This window comes from Colobus angolensis, unplaced genomic scaffold (genome assembly GCF_000951035.1).
Source record: "Colobus angolensis palliatus isolate OR3802 unplaced genomic scaffold, Cang.pa_1.0 Scaffold14, whole genome shotgun sequence".
NCBI classification, from domain to species: domain Eukaryota; kingdom Metazoa; phylum Chordata; class Mammalia; order Primates; family Cercopithecidae; genus Colobus; species Colobus angolensis.
Genome location: NW_012114488.1, coordinates 10,554,122 through 10,571,251, shown reverse-complemented (window position 1 = coordinate 10,571,251; position 17,130 = coordinate 10,554,122). Strand labels below are relative to the sequence as shown.

General features: G+C 46.0%; 1 pseudogene; it reads left to right on the top strand.

The window, feature by feature from the left end:
* Window positions 1-1,046: 1,046 nt before the first annotated feature.
* Window positions 1,047-1,757, top strand: LOC105506713 (annotated as a pseudogene).
* The last annotated feature ends 15,373 nt before the right edge of the window (window positions 1,758-17,130 follow it).

Sequence of the window (17,130 nt, the reverse complement as noted above, 5' to 3'; positions counted from 1 at the left end):
TGCACACACCATGCCTTCTCCAGGCCGCCTCGGGAGGCACCTGCGGGTCTGGCGCGGCAGCCGCTGCGGTTTGCAGCTGGCGCGCAGCCCTCGCTGGGGACTTGGAGCTCTCAAACTCCTCGGATCAAGCGTTAGCCCCGAGGCTGTCAGCGGCGCTGGGGCGGGCTGCAGTCTCTCTCCCCTCCTCTGCAAACCCTTGAGTCTTCCGGCTTTATAAACTCCCTTTCTTCTTTCTTGAGTTCACTCGTCACCCTTTCCCCCAAACAGTCACGTCCACAAACACAACACACCACACACGCGCACACGTCTTCTTATTGCTAAAAAGGGTGGAGGGAAAGGACAGGAAGTTTTTTTAGGTACACACACACACACACACACACAAAGATTGGGACTAAGTTTTTCTGGACTCTCAAGGGTTAAATAATAGGTAAAAGAAACCGTCAACTTACCCGCCAAAGTATGCTGACGCGTATATCTGCTTTCCGCTTCATTTCGAGTTCATAAATTTAAAAAGAAAGAGAGAAAGAAAAACAAACAAAAAAAAAAGGCAAGGCTTCGGGAGCATAGTGGGTCCTGGGTTCCATGGAGAACTGCGCAAAGCAAGTTGCCAAGAAAGCCCGCCGGCCAAGTTCGGGACCTGTCCAGGCTCGCGCGCTCCGCTCAGCAGGCAGATTCCAAAGGCTTGGGGCACTCTGGGGCGCGCGCCGATCTTCTCGCAAAAGGCGAGTGTGTAGGGTTCCTTCTTCCCTCCTTTCCATCTGGGGGTCTCGGGGAAAGTTGCACCCAGTGCCTTGGGCGCCCATGAAGACCAGTCCATCTCAGCTCAAGCTCCCAGCAGCGGCAACTTCGGACTCAGACCTCTCTCTCTAGAACATGAGTGCTCATGTATGCGTGCGTGTGTCTGTGTGTGTGTGTGTCCGCGTGCACTTGACATTTGGGGGTGCATATGCTCTCAAGAACGACTCTCCCGGCTGCCCAGAACTTAGAGAGTTTCCCTTTAAGCCGGAGATGCTGCTCGGACACCCCCCCGCGTCCAACAGGAGGCGATGACGTCTGTAGCCTCGTTGCCAGAACAGTCCCCAGGCTGCCGCTGCCGTTCATTGACAGGAGCGGGCGCTCGGACGTCAGCAGCCGGACCTTTGGCAAGGCTGCTCCCGGGGAGACGGTTCCCACCCCCGCACCTGCCAGCCCGCCCCCCCGGGGGGGTGGTCACGAAATCAAAGCCTCCAGAGGAGGGGGCCGGACCGGGGAGGTGCTGGGACTGGGGGAGGGGGGTGACTCGAATCTGCCCTCTTTGTCCTGGAGCACCAGAGTATATAAATAGTGCAGCCTCCAGCCAGACTCTCTCCCACTATTGCACGCCCCCGTAGTACCCCCCATCCGACCCCCGCCCCTTGTCACTACGCGTCGGGCTCGCTCTGCCAGGAGGGAGGCTGGGATGCGGGGAAGCAAGGAGCGCGAACAGACATTGGTTCTCTTTCCTCTTCCCATTCATAGATTTCGGTTGGAGTCCTAGGGCCGCCGCTCCTGGAGTCGCAATGAATGGATGGATGCCCGCGCGCTGGGACCACCAGGTCCGCAGAGACGTCGCCGGCGCTAGGGGCGCTCCTCCCGACTGGGGACAGGCGCCCTCGCCTCGGCGCAGTTGTGGGGGACCCCAAACTACCCTTAAGAGGCCAAAGGCCTGCTCTCCCCCTTCTCCCCAACACACACCAGGGTTCTTTTCTGCCCCCGAGAAGTTGGGACGCAAAACGTAGGGAACTGCGCTCTGTCTCCGCACCATGCAGAGGTCCAGATAGAGACCGAGACCAGGGCCATCCCGCAGCACAGAGGGTAACAACAGAGAGGGGATCGCCCACGTGGCGCAACGCGTGGCTGAAGCCAAGCCTGTAGCGTCTTCCTGAGCACCGCTGGCGGCCAAGGACCGCGCGCACTCCCTTCCTGAGCACCCAGGGATGCACTGCGCAGGGAAGGAGGGCACGGCGGGAGGATGCATGCAGGGAACTGCTGCGCGGATTCCCCACCCGAAACCGGCTCGCGGGGATCCGTGGGCTTGCACTCGCCAGAAAGAGTTGCTGCAGGAGTGGCCGAATGGTAAAGCCGGTTCCCGACCCTAGGTGGGAGGAACTTAAAGGACTGAGTTCTGAGGCACCAGGCACAGGGCGCAGCTTCATAAATGCACCCAAAAGCTTCCATGGACTGACGGCACAGATGTGGCTGAAGTGAACCTAAGGACGTTTGCTACCCCAAGACCTGGGCTTCAGGCCAAGTGACAACGGAAGCCTAGGAGTGTGGTGACACCTGCGCAGAGCCCCTGGTGGTTCAACCTGTCTGAGAAGGTTGCAAGAAGATGCCACTGTCTTGGCTTTCTCCCCTAGTGCTCATACCCCAGAAAAGGTCACTGGGGCACTAGATCCCAACCCCTTGTGCCATGAGAGGGAAGCCCGCACAACTGCGTTGGCACTCCCCCCTAAATCGTCTCCTGGGTCCTTCCCATTACACACACACACACACACACACATAATGTCATTTCCCCATGGAAAAATAAATAAGAACTTTCTCGACTCTCTACCTTCTCCCTCCATCTCCACCCAGGTTCTCTGTTTCCCTTCACAACAGACTGCAGCTGTCTAGATGGTGGCTCTGGTCTCTCTCCTCTCTCTGGGTCTTGAATCGTTCCAAAACACTTTCTTAAGAGTTCTACTTCTGCTGCCTGCAATATCTCACTTTTACCGAGGTCACCATTCAACCCAAAACTCTCTATCCAAGAGTCCATTCTTAGACATCTAAGATGACTTACCCACTGCAGTGGACAGAATTCCTCATTTCCGCCTCCTTAGAACACAGCCTTCACTTGGCTTTCCAGATGCTCCACTCTGCTGATTTGTGTCCCACCTTTCTGGACATTCCCTCTTAGTCACATTTGCTGAATTCCTCATCTCCCACTGTCTTCATGTTGCAGTGTCCCAAGGCTCATCCGTGGACTTTTTATTTTCCATCACTCCCTGCTCCCTTGGTGATCTTGCTCAGCCTTGTGGGTTTAAATCTGAATACTAATGACGCTTGCACTTATATATTTAGCCTAGACCCTTCCCCTAAACTCTAGATTCATGTGTCTAACTACCAGCTCCACTGGGGCATCTCGAATGTATCTGAAACCTAACAAGGGTATCCCTGGGCTCTTGATTTTACCCCCATCATAAACCTGCTCTTCCTACAGTTTTTCCACCTTGGTGAATGGAAAGCCCACATCCATCATGTCTAGGTTATAGCTGTCACCACCTCCCTCAGCTCTCACTCTGCCCACGCCTCCTTCACTCTATTCTCAGCCACATGGGCCTTCCTAGAACCCACCAGGCACCCTCCCAACTCAGAGCCTTTGCAGCTGCTGATTCCTCTCCAGAAACTCCTCTGCCCAATGTCCTGAATATCTGCAAGGCACATTCTCTTCCTCTTTCACATTTTTTCCTCTTGCACCTCTTCAAGAAGCCTCCAGAGTCCACCCCACCACATACTGCTACACCACCTCTCCCCGCACTTATTCCTGCCCTTCTTTGCTTTACTTCCTCCATGCATTGCTTGTGGTTGACTTATCTGCCTTGTTTAGTCTATTTTCCCAGTAAAATGTCAGCTTCCTAATGGCAGGAATTTTGCCTTTGCTTACAATTGCATAAAAACTACCTAACCTCATCAAACTTTCTTTACCTCTCACACACATTCAGGAGTTGCCTGATTCATCTCTTAGAACACAGAAGAAAGTGAGCTTTGAGGTTGGCAAAGGCCATTTCTCTGCCATAGTGATCTCCCACATTAAATGTGTGTGCATGTGTGTGTGTGTGTGTGTGTGTGTGTGTATCTTCCACACTATCACATCTCTGGTGATTCCTGAGAAATGCAATCTCTCTACCTTCCTCACTTTCTTCTTCAATCCTTTCTTTGCCTTCCCCTTTTTCTTTCTTTTCTCTCCATTAGTCTTCTTTTCTTTTCTGCCTTAAGCCTCCCATGGGCACCAAGGGGCATGCCCACCTAGCCCTTGGCCACCACTGAGGTAAAGGGGACCTTCAGGCTTACCTGTGTTCTCAAAGCCGCCTGCTCCTTCCCATCCTTCCTGTTTCAATGCATTCACATCCCTTCTCATCAGCAAATAAATATCTGTTTCTGGAGCTTTGGAGTACCCAAATAAGGTGTCAAACATTTGAGTCATTTGATAACTGCTGAGCTCTAGGGCTCCAGAATGAAGTCCTGGGATTTCCCCTCAACGCTGTCCTAATCCAGCGGAGGAGAGGGGCAGGCACACTATCAAGGTGTCAAGGTGCTGACAAGGGCGCTGATGAAGGCAGCCAGTGCATGAGTTCCTGGAGCCCAGGTCACCAGAGAGGTGGGAGAGAGGACCACAGGGGGAGCTGCATCCGAGATGGGTTTGCAGACCTTGGAGGAGCTCCACAGTGGAGGCAGGTGTGCAACCCCAGAGGTGGGAGTGAGTGGGATGGTTGGAATGCTGAGCATCAGGGTGGTTTGGGTGCCAGTGCCGGGATGGAGGGTGAACAGACAATTAAGAGCCTTCAGCCTATGCTGAAGGGTTGAGCCTGCATCCTGAAGGGCTTTATGAAAGAGATAAAATGGTGTCCTACATGTTTGAGTTGGAAAGTTGATGAGTGGATCAGAAGGAGGTGAAATCAGAGGCAGGAGGAACAGCTAGAAGAGGCTATCCTGGGTTAAGGAGCTAAAGGAGAAGAGTTGGCCATGTGGGGCGAGAGGATGTGTAGTCCCACACTTCCAGTGCATATGTAATTGCCCGCCTTCTGCAGAAGGACCTGAAAAAAGTTAGACTTTGCTGAGGATTACGGGTCATTGGTGTAAAGGGGCAGATGCTGCTTCATGCCAGCCCTCTTAGCTGGGCACCTCTTTGGTGGTATGGGTGCAGTTTACAATCTGTCACCTATCCTGCACATCTGGAAACTCCATGTCACCAACTTAATCTGAGCAGATCAGTGTCAAAGGAGCTTCGATGAAGACTCATGAGAGATTGATGTAGGAGCCTGAAACCCCCCTATTACTCTACACTGGGCAATTAGTCTTTGCGAGCACTAGAGTACTCTTTTCTTTTCCTCTGGCCACCTCTACCCATATCAAAGTTATAACTGATCAAATTATGGGGCAAATTTCATCTAAGCTATGGTAAGGGTAATAAATTTGTCATGTGAGCCTAGGAAATGTAGTGCAATTCTCTGAGGATGCTTCCCCAATTTGTTCCACGCGAGGTGTCCACTTGGCCGTCAGTGGCCTTGCTTCCTCATCCCTGTACTACTGCTTCCACAATGACCCCCTAAGACCTTAAGGAGTTCTTTAAGAACAAAAATGCCCTCTGCAAGGCTTCAGCACTTCTGCCATGTGGATGACCTTAGCTTTAGTGTGAGAGCTGCTTCACATAGTCAGACCTTTTCATTTTCCCTTCTCTTGGAAGGGCGTTTTTAGGTTCTTCTCATTCTGAGAAGAAGAGAGACCTTCAGATAAATGGAGTGTTCATTCTGTCCACTTCCAAGGAATAGTGCAGAAAACATGAGCAAAACCAAAGTAGCTTACAGACTACTTTATAAGCACTCACCGTTAGACAAACTGATACTTCCCTCAAGCTGTAGTCTGAATGTGCCATCCAAAACTCATGTGTTTGAAACTTAATCCCCATCTCAACAGTGTTGGAAGGTAGAGCCTAGGGAGATGTTTAGGTCCTGATGGCTTTGCCTTCAGGAACCGATGAACAGCACTATAAAAAGGGCTTAAGGAGAGCGTTAATCCCTTTTGCCTCCTTCTGCCCTGTGATGAGGAGCAAGAAAGCCCTCACCAGAGGCTGGCCACTTGATCTTGGACTTCTCAGCCTCCACAACCATAAGAAAACATTTCCATGCTTATAAATTACTCAGTCTGAGGTATTCTGTTATAGCAGCACAAAACAGGCTAAGACACCCCATTACATTGACCAGCTGAGCACAACAATTTCTATACATAAAAAAATTTCCAACTTGTGGGAAACTATTTTAAAATAAGTACAGGAAACACAGAAAGTCTGGAAGAAGCTTACTTAAAGTTGCAAATCGGTTAGATCTAAAAACATTCAAAATGTAATCATTGATTTTTAGTGCTACAAGAAACGTTAAATTATCTAAGAAGGCTAATTCTCCAGCCCCAAAATACTCTGTTATAAATGAGGAAAAGGAGGGCCAATAATATAACATAGAACATTTGTTGTAGGCCTTGAAGTAGCTTTTTTGGGAAGAAGGACTTTATAGCTATGCCTTATGCTTGGATTTTAAACTAATCATATAATTGCAGAAATATTATGTCATATCTGTCCTTCCATAAGTGGCATAGCTTAGTTATTCTATATATGTTCATTTATTTAAATTCCATCACCTACAGTCTTATTCTTTTATTTGGAAATAATTCCAAATTTACAGGAAAGTTGCAAGAATAAAAATAATACCAAAAACACTCATAACATCTGTTACCCAGATTCACCTCTTGTTAACGTCTTATCCCTCTTAGTCTATCACGTGCACCCTCATCCTTCGCTTTATAAAACAGCCAAAGATGAATTATATGTCTCTAGGCCCTTGGCCCCCAAATGCTTCAGTGCAACTTCCTACAAGAGAATCTCTTATATAGATACAGTACTAGTATCAACAGTACTAAATTAACATCATTACTACAATGCTTTTATCTAACCCATCACCCATATCCCAGTTTTGTCAATTGACGCAATAATGTCTTTTACGATGTTCTCCCCATCCTGCTGTCCCATATAGAATACAGTCTAGGGCTCAAGGATGGCATTTATCCGCCCTATTTCTTACAGCCCTTCAATCTGGAGAATTTCTGGAGTTTTTCTTTGGAAAATGTCTGGAAATTTTCTTTTATGACATAGACACTTTTGAAGAATACAGACAAGGTCTCACTGTGTCACTCAGGCTGGAGTGCAGTGATGCAATCTCAGCTCACTGCATCTTCAACCTGCGTGGCTCAAGGGATCCTTCCACCTCAGCCTGCCGAGTAACTGGGACTACAGCCTTGCGCCACCATGTCCAGCTAATTTTTTTACTTTTTGGTATGCCTGGGGTTTTGCCATGTTCCTCAGGTTGGTCTTGAACTCCTGAGCTCAAGCAATCCTCCCACCTCAGGCTCCCAAAGTGCTGGGATTATAGGCATGAACCACTGTGTCTGGCATCTTCCTTCTATTTTTAATACAACATTTCTCAGCATGGGTTAGGGTTCTGCCATCTCAGCTGGACTGCTATGGAGGTGAGGTGGTGTCTGTTTCCGAATTTCAAATCTGGAGGCACTTATGTCCCATGGGTGGTATGAATTCTGATCGATGCATGATCTCACTTTCCCATTTTATAATTACTCTTTTTGTTTCAGGTACAACCAATAAGCAGCCTTTGGGTAGCCGAGAAGACAAAACGAGGATCCTGCTCCTCAACTCAGTTCCCTAACTCAGCACCCACTCCTGACTCCTGCTTGGTCTACTCCTGCCTTGGTGATGTTTGAACTCAGTACTTCTTCCACATCAGCCCTCATACAGGGAAAAACACTTCCTTGTGCCTCAACGACTAATGTATGTACCTATTTATTCATAGCACAAGTATCTTGGACTCATGAATTCCCGTATTGAATCACTCATAATTCGTTCCTTTATATATTATTTTGATGCTCGTATTTGATCCATTAAAAGGGCCAATGAGAATCCCCTCAACCTGGCTCCTACATCCTCATGGCATGCCCCCACCATTTCTAAACACTTCCTTACTTTCTGGCATAATAAGATGCTTTCGGCTCATTTGTACCTACTTTGTTCCAGGCCCTGGGGTCAGCCATTTCTCAGAACACTGGTTCCTTTTAATGGAATTACAGACCGAGACAGTTACTAGGTGTGCTCATGGCTGTTGGGGTGTCTTTTCTTCCTGGCCCTTGCAGCAGACAGATCTAAGCAATAAGTGCATGTACATGCATGCACACATACACACACAAACACATACATGTGCACATGTACATACATGTACTTATTTTTGAAATTAGGAGCCATTCATTTGTCTATGTCTCTTTCATGAGAGTGAAATCCCTGGTTCCCAGAAACATCAATGTATTTATTCACTTGCTGTATCCTATAGTGCATCTAAAATAGTTTCCTAATTGCTTGCCCATGCCTCCACAACAAAACGCACTACTAAATAAAGGTCAGGATTTGTTTGCAACTCCTCCCCCTGATTTCTTTCACCACTCAGTACAGAATCTGGAGGATCTATAGTTAAATTCTGTGTTTATCTAGTTGATTTCCCTTTTATTGCCCTTCACTGGAAACATGATTAAGTTCATTTGTTTTAATTTCATTTCAGTTTTAGGGTTTTTCTCTCTTTCCATTCTTACTGATGTAATGTCATTGTTTGAATATTTTTTTGAGTATGTCTTCAAAAGCCAAAACTGCACTTAAAGAAATACAGGCAGAAGAGTCCTTCCTACTGTATTCTTTCCACTCCATCTCCCTCCCATTCCCAGACTCTGTAAGAAGCAAATTTCACTGTATTCAGGTTTATCTGAATTTCATCTCCTGTTGTAAAGGTGAGCAGGTAAAAATTTATTTTCTTATTTTCTCTTTTTGCTTTATATAACTCAGTGTACTATATATGCTCTTTTGCAATTTGCTGCTTTTCACCTAATAATATTTTCTAGAAATCACTCCATATCAGTTTATCAGTATCATCCTCATCCTTTTTTCAAGAGCTGTGTAGAACTCCACAGTGTGTATGTACCACAGTTCATTCAGCCAGTATCCTGTGCTTGAACATTTAGCTAATTTCCAGTATTCTACAGTTATAAATAACAGTGCAATTAGTTACTTTGCACACTTATATTTAGGTAATCTCTAATATTTCACAATTACAAATAATGCTGCAATGAGTTACTTTGCACATGTAGATGCTTATTCTATGAGAGGTATAACTTCATGGTGTAGACCTAGAAGAAGCAGGTTTGCTGGTGTACAGGTAACTGCAAACAGTTTTATTAGATACTGTGAAATTATTCTTCAAAGGTTTTGTACCAGCTTCTAATTTACCAATCATTTTCTTTTTTAAAGAACAATAAATAAAAATTCCAAAGCATGATAGATCTGTGTGTTAGTCTACTCTCCTATTGCTGTGTGGAACTACCTAAGACTGGATAATTTATGCAGAAAAGAAGTTTAATTGATTCAGTGTTCCACAGGCTGAACAGGAAGCATGGCTAGGGAGGCCTCAGGAAACTTAGGATCATGGCAGAAGGTGAAGGAGAAGCAGGCACATCTTCAGATGGTGGAACAGGAGAGAGAGAGCAAAGGGGGAAGTACTACATACTTTTACAAAACCAGATCTTGTGAGAACTCACTCACTATCACCAGAACAGCAAGGGGGAAGTCAGCCCCCATCATCCAATCACTTCCCCTCAGGCCCCTCTTCCAACACTGAAGATTACAATTCAACAGGAGATTTGGGTTGGAACACAGAGCCAAACCATATCAATTTGCATTAGTTTAAAAATATTTAATGTGTTTTAAGGAAGTAATTTGGTTGTCCCAGCTGGAATGGTTAGGATATAAGGCCTACTTTACCCTCAAGCAATTTGGGCTCTGATGAACTTGAGAGTATAGAATATAAAAGTATGTTTCTGTAATACTAGTCTACTAAATCGAGCATATTTATTTTCCATCTGGTGTCCTCCATATTATGTAATAAAATATACTAGAAATAGGTCGAGTGCAATGGCTTATGCCTGTAATCCCAACACTTTGGGAGGCCAAGGCAGGCAGATCACCTGAGGTGAGGAGTTCAAGACCAGCCTGGCCAACATGACAAAACCCAGTGTGTACTAAAAATACAAAAATTAGCCAGGTATGGTAGTGTGTTCCTGTGATCCCAGCTACTAGGGAGGCTGAGGCAGGAGAATCGCTTGAATGCGAGAGGCGGAGGTTGCAGTGAGCAGAGATTGTGCCACTGTACTCCAGCCTGGGCAACAGAGCAAGATTTCATCTATCTATCTATCTATCTATCTATGAAATAAATTGATTAGAACCAAATGTGATTTCTGTTCTCAATTCTGACATGTTCTTGTTCTGTGAATTTGGGAAAGTCATTTAATGCTACTAAGCCTCTGTTTCCTTGTCTGTAAAATGGGGGGAAAATAATAATTTTCATAATTACATAATGAGTTTGTTTTAAGAATCAAGTGTGTGTGTCATTTGTAGGCATAATCACAAAGTTCTATCTATCTATCTATCTATCTATCACCTATCTATCACCTATCTATCTAGCTAGCTAGCTATCTGTCTGTCATCTACCCATATCTCTATATGTCTACAGTCTTTGAAACATCTCCCTTTCAAGATAGTGAGAAGACAAAAAAATTTAACTGAAATTCAGGAAACCTGGGTTTTTTCGTTCATTTTTGTCCTAACCACTGTTAACTCACTGTTTAATTCTAGAAATGTTATTTCACCTTTTTGAATCTTATCATCTATGTCTATAAAATGGAAGGGCTAAACTCATTGAGCTGTAAGATTCTGGTCTTAAAACATTTTTATTCTTCATGTAACTTGTGTTAGGTTGGTGGTGAGTGCACTAAGAAAGTAGGAAAGAATTTCCCTCCCCCTCTTTGAAGATCCTCAGTAAGAAATAAATTATTTAAAAATGAAACTTTGAAAAAAGAGAACTAGTACAGCTCTCTAAAGTCATTTTAAAGAAGATCGTGTTTTCCACCTAGGAGGTGTGAGACCAGCCACCTTTGATTCATTGGAAAGTATTTATATTTTTTCTTGCCTTTCCATAAGATCTCGAATTTTTTAGTATAATTTTTGAGTTCGGAATCTTGAGATTTTGAACTTTGAGCATAGTTGGCTAACAAACAAAGGCTGTAAAGGAAGAAAGGAAGTGAGGCAGGAAAGAAGGGAGAGGAGAAGAAAAAGGTAAAGGAAGAAGAAAGGAAGATAAAAACAGAAAGTAGAAAGAGAGAGAGAGAAAGAAAGAGAGAGAGAGAAAGAAAAAGAAAGAAAGAAAGAAAGAAAGAAAGAAAGAAAGAAAGAAAGAAAGAAAGAAAGAAAGAAAGAAAGAAAGAAAGAAAGAAAAAGGGGGAGAGAGAGATGGAGGGAGAGAGGAAGGAAGGAAGGAAGGAAGGCAGGAAGGGAGGGAGGAAGGAAAGAAGGAAGGAAGAGGAAGAAAGAAGAGGAGAGGAGAGGATATTATGTATGTCCACTCCCAACACATCCTTTGCCCAACTCAGTGGCCAGGAAATAAAATGGAATCCTCCCCTTGGTAGAAGGAAAGTGAAGAGTGCAGGTGGGAAGGAAAGAGAATGTATCAATATGGCTGATGTATACTTTATAAAATTTACCTCTATCAAGGACTTTGAAACTCTGATTCTAAAAGGGCTTTGTCTTCTGGAAGAGGATCAGCCTGGCTGTGCTGGCCAAGTCCATCGAGTCCATGTCACTGTTCCCTGGGTGAGGTAGTGCCCAGTCTCTTGCTTTAAGGCCCCTGTGGTATTTTACTCACAGCCTCTGGGATGTAGGACTGACATAATCTCCAACTCCAGCCAGGCCCCAAGTGCCGTCCTGCTTTCTCATTCATTGTCCCAGGGGCTCCTGTGAAAGCCTCCTTGTGCTTCCCACCCTTTCCCCACCCTGGAAGACACCAAGGTCCAGTCTGCCTTTATCTTCCACCTGCCTCCAATCATTTGCAGACGCTGCATCACTGTCCTTAGCCAGGCATCACTCAAGCCCTCCTTCTCTCCATTCCCAGTGGCTGGCATTAGGCCCTTCTCATTTTCCACTGAGACTCCACGGAGGCCACCTGACACATCCCCTTCCTTGGTTTTCCCTCTGTCCCAGCCTTCATTATAACTGTATGAAATGGAAATATGAGCAGCTTAACAACATCCAGAAACTCTCCTCAGGACAAAACCCCAGCCCAGGTGAACCCAGTGAGCCCTTCATGGCGGGCTCCTGCCCACTCCTCCAGCTCTGTCTTCCTCCACTGGCCGTGGGCTCCTTCTTCTCCAGTCACACAAACACCTGGAGCTCCCAGCATGCCAGCTCCTTCATGCTTCTGTCCTTTACTGATGCTCAGTCCTCTGCCAGGACATCCTGCCTGGGCTCCTTTCCCAGGCCAAGGTCTGCCGGGCTGGCTGTGTTCCCTCTGCGATGCTCTACTCCACTTGCTCCTGGAAGCTCTCACCCTCCACCTTGGGAGGAAGCTGGATAGCTCCTCAGAACAACCTACGACAGGGCATACTTTATCCCATTGTATTATGGCAGTCAGGGTGTGTGTGTGTGTGTTTGTGTGTGTGTGTGTCTGCGTGTGCCTGTGTGTGGTAAGAGATGTGATCTAGAACAGAAACCCTAGCCTCTTGTTCTCACAGAACAGTATGTTCTCAAAGGAGGTGGTTGCTGCTTCCAGTCAGAGACCCAGTAACACCAGAGTCAGCCGTTTGGTGATGCCATTGTTCCTCTTCCTCCCACTGTTCCTTTCGTGGACAAGATTCCCTGTGGAGATCCAGGTGCCATTTTGTGTTCAAGGTATGAAGACGAGGGAAGAGAGGTTGACATCAACTGGCATCACTGTTGATGTTGTTAGGAAAAAGAAAATCTTTTCCACAAACCTCCAGCAGACAGCTCACACCTCATTGGCCAGGACTGTGTCACAGACCACCTCTGCCCACAAGAGCAGAAGGTAGCATGACTGTGTCACGTGGACAAAGCACGCAGCCCCCAACAGAACTTGGAAATGCAATCACTCAGCTTTATCCCTAAACCCCGCGACAGGTCCATGTCCCTCTCTGTTCTCAGTCTCCAGCATGCGGCAGGCACCTGGCGCACAACAGACGTAGAATCAAAATCAGGCAGATAGAAGTCAAGGGGGCTTCTGGTGTATCACTTACGTTTTCATCTGTCTTAGCATGAAATGATTTTCCGATGGTTTCCAGGCAGGAGTTAAATACAGTACGCACTGTGCTCATCATACTGAACATGTTTTGATTTGGTATAAAGTATTTTGTTCAACTACTTCCATTTTCTTGTGAGATTTCACTCTTGCTGCCCATTAGTGAGTACAGATTTGGGTCAATTTGTGAAAAAAGAGCTATTATATATCAAAACATCTTGACTTTAGAATAGTAACTGATATGCAATAACAGAGATAGCACTGATCAATTAGAGGCCAAATGTCTTTAAGGAACAGAGAGAAGAGTTGTCAAAAAAAAAAAAAAAAAGATAAAAGAATTGCTAGGCCCAGCTAAATGCCAACATAAAAAGTGTCTTCTTATAAATTACAAAGTGCAGAATTTTGCTCAAAGTTAAATTGGACATCCTATGTTCAACTATGTACGCTTTGGGAATAATTTTTTTTATATGTAGGCAACACATGCTAGTGAGCTGCACTGAAAGTCGGAGATGTTTGGGAACATGCTTCGCTGCTGTTTCTTATTAAGTGTTTGTCTTCCAACTCCTCCTCCCCTGTGCTATCTGCAACAATGCAACACAAGGATTTCCTTATGTCAAAAATAAATCATATGGCATTGAAAGTTGTGAAGTTGCTTCTCTTGGATTTGAGGCATTTCTCAACACACTAAGGCTTTAAATGTTAGGGATTCTCTTGCAAATCTGGAATTTTCCATAGAGAAATGCTAAGATTTTGACTAATGTACAAGTAAAAGAACATGCTGTCATGGCATGTAACCCATTTATAATTGGATCTTTGATCCAAAATTTTTTGATTACTTCTTTTGGTAACCATAGTAATATTAAAATAAAACATAAACATATACAATGAGTGCTGTAAGAGAATTATTATGGCGTATATGTGCACATCTTCAGCTTGAACAAAGATCAAAGATGGAAAGTCTTATATAACCATGTGTATGAGGAAATTCTATACAAATTGAGGAGTGCTTGCAATGAACATCTTTAATTTATTTCGCTGGCGCTAAGTCTCTTTTTTTAAAAGAGATTGCTTGCATCTAACAATTGTCTTTTATTTCTTAAATACATTCTGAAAATAGCTAATAAAATATTTCAACAGCAAGTAATTGTAAAAGCAAAGGATACAATTAGCAGTGTTCACAGATGACAGAAAATGGGAAACATGCTGCCTATGGGTTGAAAAATGAAGAAGCAGGAAGAAAAGCAGAAGTGTGGCCAATTATTGCCGCAGCCCATAGGACGAGACTGTAGGGTCAACCCTGCTTCTAGTTCTCAGCTTTGCAGTAGCCATCACTGGGGATAAAGAGTGGGAATCTGAATTCAGACCTACAAGTAAGCGCTCTCTTTTTGCCTGGTATAGCTCAGTCTAAGGGCCTAGGATCCCTTTCTGTCATTGTTGAGTTAGAAAAAGCACACTTCTTGAGTATTGCCCACGTGCTGGGCACGGAGCACAGGCTGCAAGCAAACAGCACAGCCAGTGCCCACCAGAGTGTATGGGGTTGGGGGTTGGGAAGACAGGGACCGATCAAAGGGAATAATATATAAGTCAATACATAACTACAAGTCGTAATATGTGCTGGGAAGGAAAATTACACCATGTATTCATTGATCACAATAAATGCAGTTGGGATGGAAAATAGGAAGAGAAGATCTCTTTGAAGTGACGTTTCTGGTAGAGCCTCGAAACAGTAGGAGCCACAGCCAGGAAAGAGGTGAGGGGAGGGAGGACCTAGGTGGAGGGAGCAGCATGTGAGGTTGCTCAGGACAGAAAGGGCCTTCTGGAGACTGAGGGACAACGGGTGCACAAGGCAGCAAGGAAGGAAAGGAGCAGATAACATGGAGCCTTGGGACTGACACTCAGACTTGGGTTTATCCTAAGGCAGTGGGTGGTCATCAAAGAGTTTTAAGCAAGAAGGGGACGATTTGTTCTCTCTTTTGCAAAAGGCCAGCAGTTTCCCTTCTCCCCTAGCCATGCAATCCATCCCACATTGCCTTTGCAAGTTTTTAGAAGGACAGTAAACTGAGAATGCATGGCTGTCTCCTGGCCCTGCACCAAAATCTAGAAAATGAGAAAACACATTTTAGGCTGGGCGCAGTGGCTCATGCCTGTAATCCTAGCACTTTGGGAGGCCGAGGCGGGCTGATCACGAGGTCAGGAGATCAAGATCATCCTGGCTAACACAGTGAAACCCCGTCTCTACTAAAAATGCAAAAAATTAGCTGGGTGTGGCGGCGGGCGCCTGTAGTCCCAGCTACTTGGGAGGCTGAGGCAGGAGAATGGCGTGAACCTGGGAGGCAGAGTTTGTAGTGAGCCAATATCGCTCCACTGCACTCCAGCCTGGGCGACTGAGCGAGACTCTGTCTCTGCACTCAAAGGAGGAGACTGTGAGGACTCTGGAGAGGCAAAGCCAGTGGGAATGAGAAGGGAATCAGAGGATGGGGGATGATGAGGGGGCAGGAGGGAGTGAAGGGAGACCAATAGGGAAGCTGCTGGTGCAATGGAGATCCTTCACAAAACCCACCCTCCCCTCTGCCCAATTAGAGCCCAACAAAGGCCATGTATTTCCCAGGCTCCTTTGCAGTTAGATGTGGCCAGCATGGGTTACCTTTGCTTGAGTAACAGGAGTGAAGTTGTTGTGCCCTTGCCCAAGCCCAGTCGCCTGTTGTAGCCTCCTTCCTCTCCTTGTAGGCCACTAAGCCAGGCCAAGTGCAGCCTTGCAAACCTGGGATCCCAGGACTCAGAACTGTGACACAGGCAAGAAGTCCATGTCTTTGTCATTGAGTCACGTTATTGTGGGGTCACTTGTTATAGCAGCAGAGCCTTTCTTGCTGACTAATGAGAGCAGAGGAGCAGCCAGGCCTGCATCCTCCTCACCCCCAGTGGTGCATTCATGGCAGGAACCTGGAATAACCACTGTGTCTAGGCTCAAGTGTGCTCAGGGCAGAGCTCCTGGTGGTGAGTGATGCTCAGGATGGAGAGCCCGGCTGCGGAGACAGGCTGGTAGCTGGGTAGCACATCTCACTCACCCAGGGCTGGCTATGTAATTTGCAGGGCCCAGTGCAAAATGAAAATGCAGGGCCCCTTATTCAAAAATTATTTAGAATTTCAAAAAGGTGACAGCCAAGTAATAAGCAAGCCCAAGACATTACTGAGTAAAAGTTCCTAAGAGACTACACAGGCCAAGGCCCGGGAAACAGGCCTGTCCCACCCCACTACTATCCTGAAACAATGAGCTCCTGCCTGTGCAGCTGTCCCATTCCCCAGCAGGCTGCACCCAGAAGCCTGTGAATGTCCATCAGGGCCTCAGCTGTAAGGAAGAGCCCTGAATCAAGGTTCACACTCATTGGAGGAGCATCACCAGTATGACAAGAGGGACCAAAAACCAGCCTAACTCAGCAGAAAAGGGAGATAGCAGAGCAACCACCCCAGGACTCTAGGATGGGATCAAAGCCACTAAAAAAAAAAAGAGAAGAAGAAGAAGTAAAAGTCACTGCAGGAGAGCCTTAGTTTATTTCTACCCTGATATTTGTAAATTGTGAGCAAGCAGGCTTAAATGACTCTGAGTTCCCGTAAGCAATATTCCTTCACATAAAATCATAAACTAGAACAGGTTCCTTAGTGTGGTAGGCAAAAAGATGGCCCCAGGATGTCCATGTCCTAATCCCCACAGCCTGTGACTATGTCACGTGACTTTGCAAAGTGGATTTTTGCAGATGTCAAGGGCATGGAGCTTGAGATGGAGAGGCCAACCTAAATGATCCAGGTGAGCCTGCCCAATTTATTCATGTGAATCCTGAAGACAGGAGCTCCTTCCTCAGCTGTTCAGAAGGAGAGGGAGCCTGGTGGGCTCTGACCATGGAGGAAGGGGCTATGAGCAGAGGAATGCAGCCAGGGGCCAGGAGAGGGATTCCTGAGAGCCTCCAGGGGAACAGAGCCTGCCCACACCTTCATCTCAGTTTACACTTCTGACCTGCAGAATCTGTAAGATCACAAATCATGGATTTTTGCAGTTCTAAACTACCACATTTGCAGTAATTTATTACAGCAGCAATAGAAAACTAATACACTTAGGTTAGCAGTAACCAAAAACACCAAAATTACTTTTCTTCAGAAAATCCATTCTTTGTTC